The sequence below is a fragment of the Henckelia pumila genome, chromosome 3 (genome assembly GCF_033568475.1).
Source record: "Henckelia pumila isolate YLH828 chromosome 3, ASM3356847v2, whole genome shotgun sequence".
Classification (NCBI taxonomy): domain Eukaryota; kingdom Viridiplantae; phylum Streptophyta; class Magnoliopsida; order Lamiales; family Gesneriaceae; genus Henckelia; species Henckelia pumila.
This window is the reverse complement of record NC_133122.1, coordinates 98177226-98187029: the sequence shown is the minus strand read 5'-3', so window position 1 is coordinate 98187029 and position 9804 is coordinate 98177226. Positions and strand designations below refer to the sequence as shown.

The window sequence follows — 9804 nt, the reverse complement described above, 5'->3', positions numbered from 1 at the left end:
CGAGTTCTGCCACGTATGGTTGAAGAATCATGGGTCGGATCCGGATGATATTTCCGCTAAACATCGTGACATGATTAACATCGTGGATTCCTGAAAGAGACGGAGGAAGAGCAATCCTTTTAGGCAAGATAGCATACTCTTTAACAGATCTCGTTACGGTCCCTATGAATCTCGGCGACAACTTCACTGTTTTCACGATTATGACCAGTACCTCAGAACGGAGTATCTTCAGGAACACTCGGTCTATCTGATCAATAAAACAATAGTGTGGTCTGCGTCCTACATTCGCATACTTGGCCTGTCGGTCTTGGGGATGTCTTCATTCTGACATGAATAAACTTCACCTACTCTGCCATTGTCATGAATCATATCTGTCCCCAATTCAGGTGATTCTGAAATTTCATCCCTAAACAACGGATACCTGAACTTCTTACCGTAAAAAGCTTCGAAAGGCCTGCCATTCCAATACTCGCTTGAAAGCTGGTTATTGTACGGAAAACCCTCCACTTAAAGGCAAAAGAATTATCTGCCATCCTGTGCCAAAATCATGCACTACTGCTTGAAGCATATACTCCAAAGTATGGATCGTACGCTCGGACTGACAGGTCGGTCTGAGGATTTACGTTGTGCTTCAAGTGCAGATGTATGTTGTAGAACGTACCATCAGATCAATCAGAATTGATATCCCATGCAGCGGAAGTTTAAAAATTTCAAATGGAACGATTCCATAATGGGTATCAAAACTTTACGATTAAATTGTGTGTGTAAAAATTAAATAACAATTATAAATTTTTACCTCCAATCTCGAATCGAGATTATTGACACCAACAGATTGCTCTGCTCTTGTTATATCTCCCAGGAACTGATGGACGAACTGTTCTTCAATCAGGTCCACGAACAGAGATTTAATCCCTCTGATAGATTGCACTAGAAACCTATCAGAAGTTTCTACGAAGAGAATTAACGAATTTGATCCGTTAAAACCAGACTGTAATTCAAAATTCACAAGCTGGATTTTTCCCGAGCAGAGGGGGAAGGGGGTGCGGACACTTTGAGAGAAAATCAGCTAGGTTTTCGAAAATTGTGACCTTGTTGTTTAATTTCTGTACTGCAATAACTTATTTATAATGTAGGCCGCTAACAGCTTAGGGCCCATTAGTCATAAGTTCAAGTCTGACAAGCAAAGCCCCGCATGTTCAGAAATTAATATAAAATTCATCGTGACTCTGATTGATAAACCGATTTTACCAATGTTCACAGAAACCATTTCTGCACCTTTTAAAGTCAAGATAAATTTTTCTGAATCCAAATTCAGTGATTTCCAAAAATGCCCATCCCTATGTCATTTTAGGAAATCTTACTCCTCTACTCTTAAATAAGAAGTCCCACTTTCTTTGTTCAATTAAATTTAACTCTTTAAATTTAACTATCTCAACGGGGATTAAAAATTCATTACTCTGTGTGACCCTCAATTGTTCAGGGATACAGCTAGCCGTGGCTCACAACTCCTTGTGACTCGGAACAATAATTCTCGACTTGCCTATCGAATCATGGTAAGAGCGCCTAGCAACATCGCCCCATGATTCCCTAGGTATCACTGATAGTGCCTGCAAGAACCAATAGATTTTGGTTAGCGTACAGTACGGTCCCTTCAACCATATATCCCGATCGAATCAACAACCATTGGTAAATCGAGAGTCGTTTGAGATTCGATAACTATGCAATACATCTTGAGGATCAAATAGTGACATCACATGTGCTACTAAGAAACCATTTCTTAAAACACATCATGTACTCTGGCCAGAGATTCGTCAAACTAATATCTCCTCAGATCGCATAGGATATCCACACTCGCAAGTATGTGGTGAATCCTTGACAACAAAGCATCGACTCCTATATGTGTTGTAACTGTACCCAATCCCGACACCTGATGACCCCAATAGAGTCGGTAAACGAGTCAAAGCACAGTACTAGCATATAGAGTCTCAATGATGTTTCAAGTAGTAAGGACTAATGGTGTACAACCAAAACCGCGGACTTTATCCACTCGATAAGTGATAACCACTTGGAAAGTCCGGATATGGTAGTTCGATCATTCATCGTATGAATATCCATTTGCATGCTTCGAACATCTCTATGTTCCTTACCAATGAAACGTGGTACTCTGCATCCCAAATGCTAGTCTCAAACTCGAGCGATCCTTATCCTTATTAACGGATGGCTCAATCGACTAGGAACAGTTTAGAATATACAGTGACTATAAGATGTGTTTCATGATAGACATCCCCAGGTTCTACCACATCTTACATACACTATAGTATATTCAAGGTCTTTATCAAAACAACAATAGTATATCACAATATAACAATATGAAGAAAGATAAAGTCATTGCCATTAATAAAAGTGTAAATTATATTAAACAAAATATTGTTTATACAAAGAGTCATCAAAGCCCTTAGCCACAAGTTGGCTCACCGGGCACCCACTCTTTCAATCTCCCACTTGCCCTAAAGCCAACTAGTCATACTACGTAGACCCATTGCTTTGCGATGTTTGTCTAATAATGGTCCTGGCAAGGGCTTAGTAAGTGGATCAGCGATATTGTCTGCAGAGGCCACTCTTTCGACAGTGATGTCTCCTCTTTCCACAATCTCCCGGATGATGTGGTATTTCCTCAGTACGTGTTTGGATCTTTGATGAGACCTTGGTTCCTTTGCCTGAGCAACGGCACCCGTGTTGTCACAGTATACCGGGACTGGACCAACAACTTCCGAAATAACGCCCAACACTTGGACGAAATTTCTCATCCAAACGGCCTCTTTAGCAGCAGCTGATGCTGCAATGTATTCTGCCTCAGTGGTGGAATCCGCTGTGGTGTCCTTCTTGGAACTCTTCCAAGAGACAGCACCGCCATTGAGCATGAACACAAATCCAGATGTTGACTTCGAGTCATCCACGTCACTTTGGAAGCTAGAGTCGGTATAGCCTTCCAATTTTAGTTCTCTTCCTCCATATACCATGAACATATTCTTAGTCTTTCGTAAGTACTTAAGAATGTCCTTCACGGCTTTCCAATGCATTTGACCGGGATTAGCTTGATATCTGCTCATGACACTCAGAGCAAATGCTACATCCGGTCTGGTAGATATCATCCCATACATGATTTTAACCTATGGCTGACGCATATGGTACATGTGTCATTTTCTCTATCTCTTCATCAGTCTTGGGACACATAGACTTGGATAGAGAAACTCCATGACACATAGGTAGATGTCCTCTCTTGGACCCATCCATTGAAAACCGTTTCAATATGGTGTCGATGTAGGTTGCTTGAGTGAGTCCTATCATTCTCTTAGATCTATCTCTATAGATCTGTATCCCTAGAATATAGGATGCCTCACCCAAATCCTTCATCGAGAATCTACCTGATAACCATATTTTTTGTTGACTGCAACATCCCTACATCATTCCCAATGAGTAGGATGTCATCAACATAAAGTACTAAGAATGTCACAGCATCCTTAACTACTTTCTTGTACACGCATGGTTCCTCCGGGTTCTTGATGAAACCAAAATCCTTTATTGTTTCATCAAATTTCTGGTTCCAACTTCTTGATGCTTGTTTTAGACCATAAATTGATCTCTGAAGCTTGCATACCTTATGCTCGCTTCCCATGGATGTGTATCCCTCAGGCTGCATCATATAGATCTCTTCCTTAATGTTTCCATTAAGAAATGCAGTCTTCACATCCATTTGCCATATCTCATAGTCATACCAAGCAACTATGGCAATAAGGATTCTTATGGACTTGAACATTGCAACTGGTGAAAAGGTTTCATCATAGTCAACTCCTTGTCTTTGAGTATAACCTTTCGCCACCAATCGTGCCTTGTAGGTCAATACCTTACCATCAAGCCCAAGCTTTCTCTTGTAGATCCATTTACACCCTATTGGAACAATTCCATCGGAGGATCTACTAAAGACCAAACTTGGTTTGTATGCATCGAATCTATTTCCGACTGCATAGCTTCAAGCCATAAATTTGAATCCGCATCAGAAATTGCTTCCTTGAAGTTTCTTGGATCACATCCAACGTCGGGTTCATCTTGATCCCCTTCAAGAAGAAGACCATATAGAATAGGAGGTCTAGAAGTCCTCTCGGATCTTCTAGGTATAGGCGTGTCCATCAATGGTTCCTGAGGTGTAGGATCATTATTTTGTATTTCGGGTTCTTCTCGAATTTCTTCGAGTTCCATCATCTCGCCTTTCTTATCCAATAAGAACTCCTTCTCCAAGAAGGTGGCATTCCTTGAAACAAACACCTTTGTTTTAGCAGGATGATAGAAATAATATCCGATTGAATTCTTCGGATACCCTACAAAATAACATAAGGTGGATCGACTATCCAACTTATCTCCCACTGTCTGCTTCACGTAAGCAGGACATCCCCAAATCCTCAAGTACGAATACTTAGGAGCTTTGCCATTCCATAACTCGTATGGTGTTTTGTCCACTGCTTTGGTGTGGACGTTGTTCAACAACAACACCGCCGATAAATCCAGCATGTCCGAGGAAACTTCTAACTCCCTTTGCTGTCTTAGGTGGAGGCAGATTTTGAATAACGTGCACCTTAGCCTTGTCCACCTCGATCCCCTGTTCAGAAATTCTGTGACCCAACACTATACCTTCTGTCACCATGAAATGACACTTCTCCCAGTTAAGAACCAAATTGGTCTCCTCGCATCTCATCAACACAGAATTTAAGTTATGCAGACATGCATCAAAAGATTGTCCGAAAATAGAAAAATCATCCATGAAAATTTCTAGAAAATTTTCGACCATAATCATGAAAAATAGCAGTCATACATCTCTGAAAAGTAGCAGGAGCGTTACATAATCCGAAAGGCATACGTCTGTAGGCAAACGTACCATATGGGTAGGTAAAAGTCGTTTTATCCTGGTCTTCAGGTGCAATCGCTATTTGATTGTATCCTGAGTACCCATCTAAAAAACAGTAAAATTCATACCCAGCCAATCTTTCTAGCATTTGATCAATGAACGGGGGGAAAATGATCCTTACGGGTTGCATCATTTAATTTTCTATAATCTATGCACACACGCCAACCCGTAACTGTCCTAGTAGGTATTAATTAATTATTCTCATTCTTTATGACAGTTATCCCGCCTTTCTTTGTACACACTGCACTGGACTCACCCACGTGAAAGAGTGGGTGCCCGGTGAGCCAACTTGTGGCTAAAGGTTTTTATGACTCTATGTATAAACAATCTTTGTTTAATATAATTTACATTTTATTAATGGCAATGACTTTATCTTTCTTCATATTGTTATATTGTGATATACTATTGTTGTTTTGATAAAGACCTTGAATATACTATAGTGTATGTAAGATGTGGTAGTACATGGGGATGACTATCATGAAACACATCTTATAGTCACTATATATTCTAAACAGTTCCTAGTCGATTGAGCCATCCGTTAATAAGGATAAGGATCGCTCGAGATTGAGACTAGCATTTGCGATGCCGAGTACCACGTTTCATTGGTATGGAATATAGAGATGTTCAAAGCATGCAAATGGATATTCATACGATGAATGATCGAACTACCCTATCCGGACTTTCCAAGTGGTTATCACTTATCGAGTGGATAAAGTCCGCGGTTTTGGTTGTACACCATTAGTCCTTACTACTTGAAACATCATTGAGACTCTATATGCTAGTACTGTGCTTTGACTCGTTTACCGACTCTATTGGGGTCATCAGGTGTCGGGATTGGGTACAGTTACGACACATATAGGAGTCGATGCTTTGTTGTCAAGTATTCACCACATACTTGATAGTGTGGATATCCTATGCAATCTGAGGAGTTATTAGTGTAACGAATCTCTGGCCAGAGTACATGATGTGTTTTAAGAAATGGTTTCTTAGTAGCACATGCGATGTCACTATTTGATCTTCAAGATGCATTGCATAGTTATCGAATCTCGAACGACTCTCGATTTACCAATGGTTGTTGATTCGATTGGGATATATGGATGAAGGGACCGTACTGTATGCTAACCAAAATCTATTGGTTCTTGCAGACACTATCAGTGATACCTAGGGAATCATGGGGCGATGTTGCTAGGCGCTCTTACCATGATTCGATGGGCAAGTCGGAAAGTGTTGTTCCGAGTCACAAGGAGTTGTGAGCCCACAGCTAGCTGTATCCCTGAACCATTGAGCACAAGTAATGGATTTTTAATCCCCGTTGATATAGTTAAATTTAAAGAGTTAAATTTAATGAACAAAGAAGTGGGACTTATTATTTAAGAGTAGAGGAGTAAGATTTCCTAAAATGACATAGGGATGGGCATTTTTGGAAATCACTGAATTCGGATTCAGAAAATTTATGTTGACTTTAAAAGATGCAGAAATGGTTTCTGTGCACATTGGTGAAATTGATTTATCAATCTGAGTCACGATGAATTTTATATTAATTTCTGAACATGCGGGCTTTGTTTGTCAGGCTTGAACTTATGACTAATGGGCCCTAAGCTGTTAGCAGCCCACATTATAAATAAGTTATTGCAGTACAAAAATTGAACAGAGGCTCACAATTTTTGAAAACCCTAGCTGTGTGTTTTTAAAAGTGGCCGCCCCCCTCTCCCTCTCTGCTCGAAAATTCCATCCTGTGAATTTTGAATTTGCAGTCTGGTTTAACGGATCAAATTCGTTAATTCTCTTCGTAGAAACTTCTGATAGATTTTCTAGTGCAATCTATCAGAGGGATTAAACTTCTGTTCGTGGACCTGATTGAAGAATTGTTCGTCCATCAGTTTCTGGGATATACAACAAGAGCAGAGTAATCTGTTGGTGTCCATAATCTCGATTCGAGATTGGAGGTAAAAATTTAATTGTTATTTAATTTTTACAGGCACAATTTAATCGTAAAGTTTTGATACCCATTATGGAATCGTTCCATATAAAATTTTTAAACTTCCGCTGCACCGGGTATCAATTCTGATTGATCTGATCACCGTTCTCCAACACCACGGACTATCAGAAATAGGATAAATGATACCTGCGTCCAACAGTTTGATCGTTTCCGCTTTCACAACTTCCTGCATCTTTGGGTTTAGTCTCCTCTGTGCTTGGACTAATGGGTTGATGCTCTCTTCCATTAAAATCTTGTGCATGCATATGGATGGATTGATTCCTTTGATATCCGCCACTTTCCAAGCAAACACACTCTTGTGTTTCTTAAGCACCTCCATTAGTTTGTCCTCCATCTCACCTGTCAAAGAAGAAGATATTATGACAGGTAACTTATTTGTTCTCACCTAAAAACATGTATTTAAGATGAATGGGTAATGGTTTCAATTCCACAGTAGGTGATTCCTCAATGCTTGGTTTCTGAAGAACTAAATCCTTCCGGTCACCAAGGTCTTCAAGTCTAAGCTTTCCACCTCTTCTCCATGAATGGTTGTCATTCAAGTATGCGGTCATCTCTTTTACTCCGTCACTGAGGTCGCCCAACTGTTCAGATACAAGTGCAGCCTCTAACGGTTCCTGAAAATTATCCTGCACATAATCAAATAAGAGTGAGTCTACTACATCTAACTGAAAACATTCTTCATTATTCTGAGAAAATTTCAAAGCATTAAAAACGTCAAAAGAAATTTTCTCCTCTCCCACTCTCAACAACAGCTCTCCCTTCTGGACATCTATAAGTGCTTTTCCTGTTGCCAGGAAAGGTTTTCCCAAGATGAGTGGCATGTCCAGATCTTCTTCCATATCTAACACCACGAAGTCCACGGGGAAGATGAATTTGTCCACTTTCACAAGAACGTCCTTGATAATCCCCCGTGGATATTTGATGGACCTGTCCACCAGTTGTAAAGACATTCTGGTGGACTTTGGTTCTCCCAAGCTCAGTTTCCTGAAAACAGAGTAAGACATTAAATTTATACTTGCACCCAAATCACACAAAGCCTTATGAAACTGAACATCATTAATTACACAAGGGATAGAGAAACTCCCTGGATCCTTTTTCTTTTGTGGGATTTTGTTCTGCACCAGTGCCGAGCAATTTTCTGTCAGACTTATCATTGCATGCTCATTCAATTTCCTCTTGTTAGAGAGGATTTCCTTCAAGAATTTTGCATAGCTTGGCATTTGCATCAGTGCATCGGCGAAGGGTATATTGATGTTCAATTTCTTGAACACATCTAAAAATTTACCAAACTGAGAGTCTAGCTTGGCCTTCTTAAGAGCTGCAGGAAAAGGTGGTGGCACAACAATTTTTGATTGTGAAGTGGGTGGGGGTGTTGAGATAGATGACTTACCTGAAGTTTTTTTTGATGTACCCGTTTCGGGCTCTTTCTCGCTTTTTTGTTCAGGCTCACCGTCTTTCCACTCCTTGATTCAATTGCTTTCACCTGTTCCTTCGGATTCTTCTCAGTGTTGCTTGGCAAAGTACCCTGATCTCTTCTGGAAATTGATTTGGCCAATTGACCTATTTGATTCTCCAGATTTTTGATCGATGCATCTTGATTCTGCATACGGGTTTCAGTAGATGATATAAATTTCTGCATCATCTGATCCAATCTTGATTTCTCCTCTTGAGGATGCCTGCTGTAATTCTGATTTCCATACGGCTTATTATTCTGTCCACCCCATGAAAAATTCGGATGTTGTCTCCACCCTGGATTGTATGAATTCGAAAATGGGTCATTCCTGGGGCGATTCTGATTTCCCATGTGGCTTGCCATAACTCCCTCTGGTTGAGAGAATGTTTGACAGTCTTTTGTGAAATGCTCTGCACCGCATTTTTCACACCATACTTCTTGCACTCGCATTGCAGAAATTCCTACACTCAGTTCCTCGATCCTTTTGTTCATGACTTCAAGTTGAGCAGCCACAGATGTGAATGCTTCAACTTGATGAATTCCAATTGATTTCCGGGGCCCACTCCTTTCAGATTGAGGATGATAGCCACTGGTTGCCATTTCCTTGATTAATTCATAACCATCCTCCGACGACTTTCGCAGTAGATTCCCACCTGCAGCTGCATCTAACATGGTATGATTTGAATGAGAAAGTCCATAGTAAAACGTTTGTACCACAAGAGCATCTGGTAATTGGTGGTGTGGACATCTCCTCAGTAGATCCTTGTAGCGTTCCCATGCTTCATAAAATGTTTCCTATTCACCTTGGGAAAAAGTTGTGATGTCCGCTCTCAGCTTCATTGACTTCGATGGTGGGAAGTATTTGGTGAGGAATGCTTTAGCCAGATCATCCCAAGTTATGATGGAACCTGCAAGTAAATTCGTTAGCCATGCTTTCGCCTTGTCTCGTAGTGAAAAAGGGAATAAACGCAAACGAATAGCGTCATCTGAAACTCCCTGTATCTTGAATGTATCACAAATTTCTAAAAAATTTGTGAGATGCACATAGGGTTCATCAATGACACTTCCACCAAATTGAAGCGTGTTCTGGACCATTTGAAGTATCGCCGGCTTTATCTCAAAGTGATTCGCTGCTACAGTTGGCCGGATAATGCTTGGTCGAGCACCTTCAATGTTTGGTAAGGCAAGATCCATCATGGATCTGTAAACTGGTGGTTCTTGTTCGTGTTCTCCTTCCATTTCTTGCTGCTGTTTCCTTCTTCTTCTGTGAAAGGTTCTGTCGATTTCTGGATCAAAAGGCAATAGTCCTTCAGGTGAGTGTTGCATGTACTGCAAGAGAATCCTGCAGTCCAAAGATGGAAAAGAATGATTAAAATTGTAATAGAGAAAAAT

General features: G+C 40.4%; 1 non-coding gene across 1 annotated transcript; it reads left to right on the top strand.

Annotated features, from left to right (window-relative positions):
* The first annotated feature begins 9142 nt into the window (after nucleotides 1-9142).
* On the top strand, nucleotides 9143-9249 carry LOC140894119 (small nucleolar RNA R71). The gene has a single exon (XR_012153668.1). It is a non-coding gene; the product is annotated as a small nucleolar RNA R71 (small nucleolar RNA).
* The last annotated feature ends 555 nt before the right edge of the window (nucleotides 9250-9804 follow it).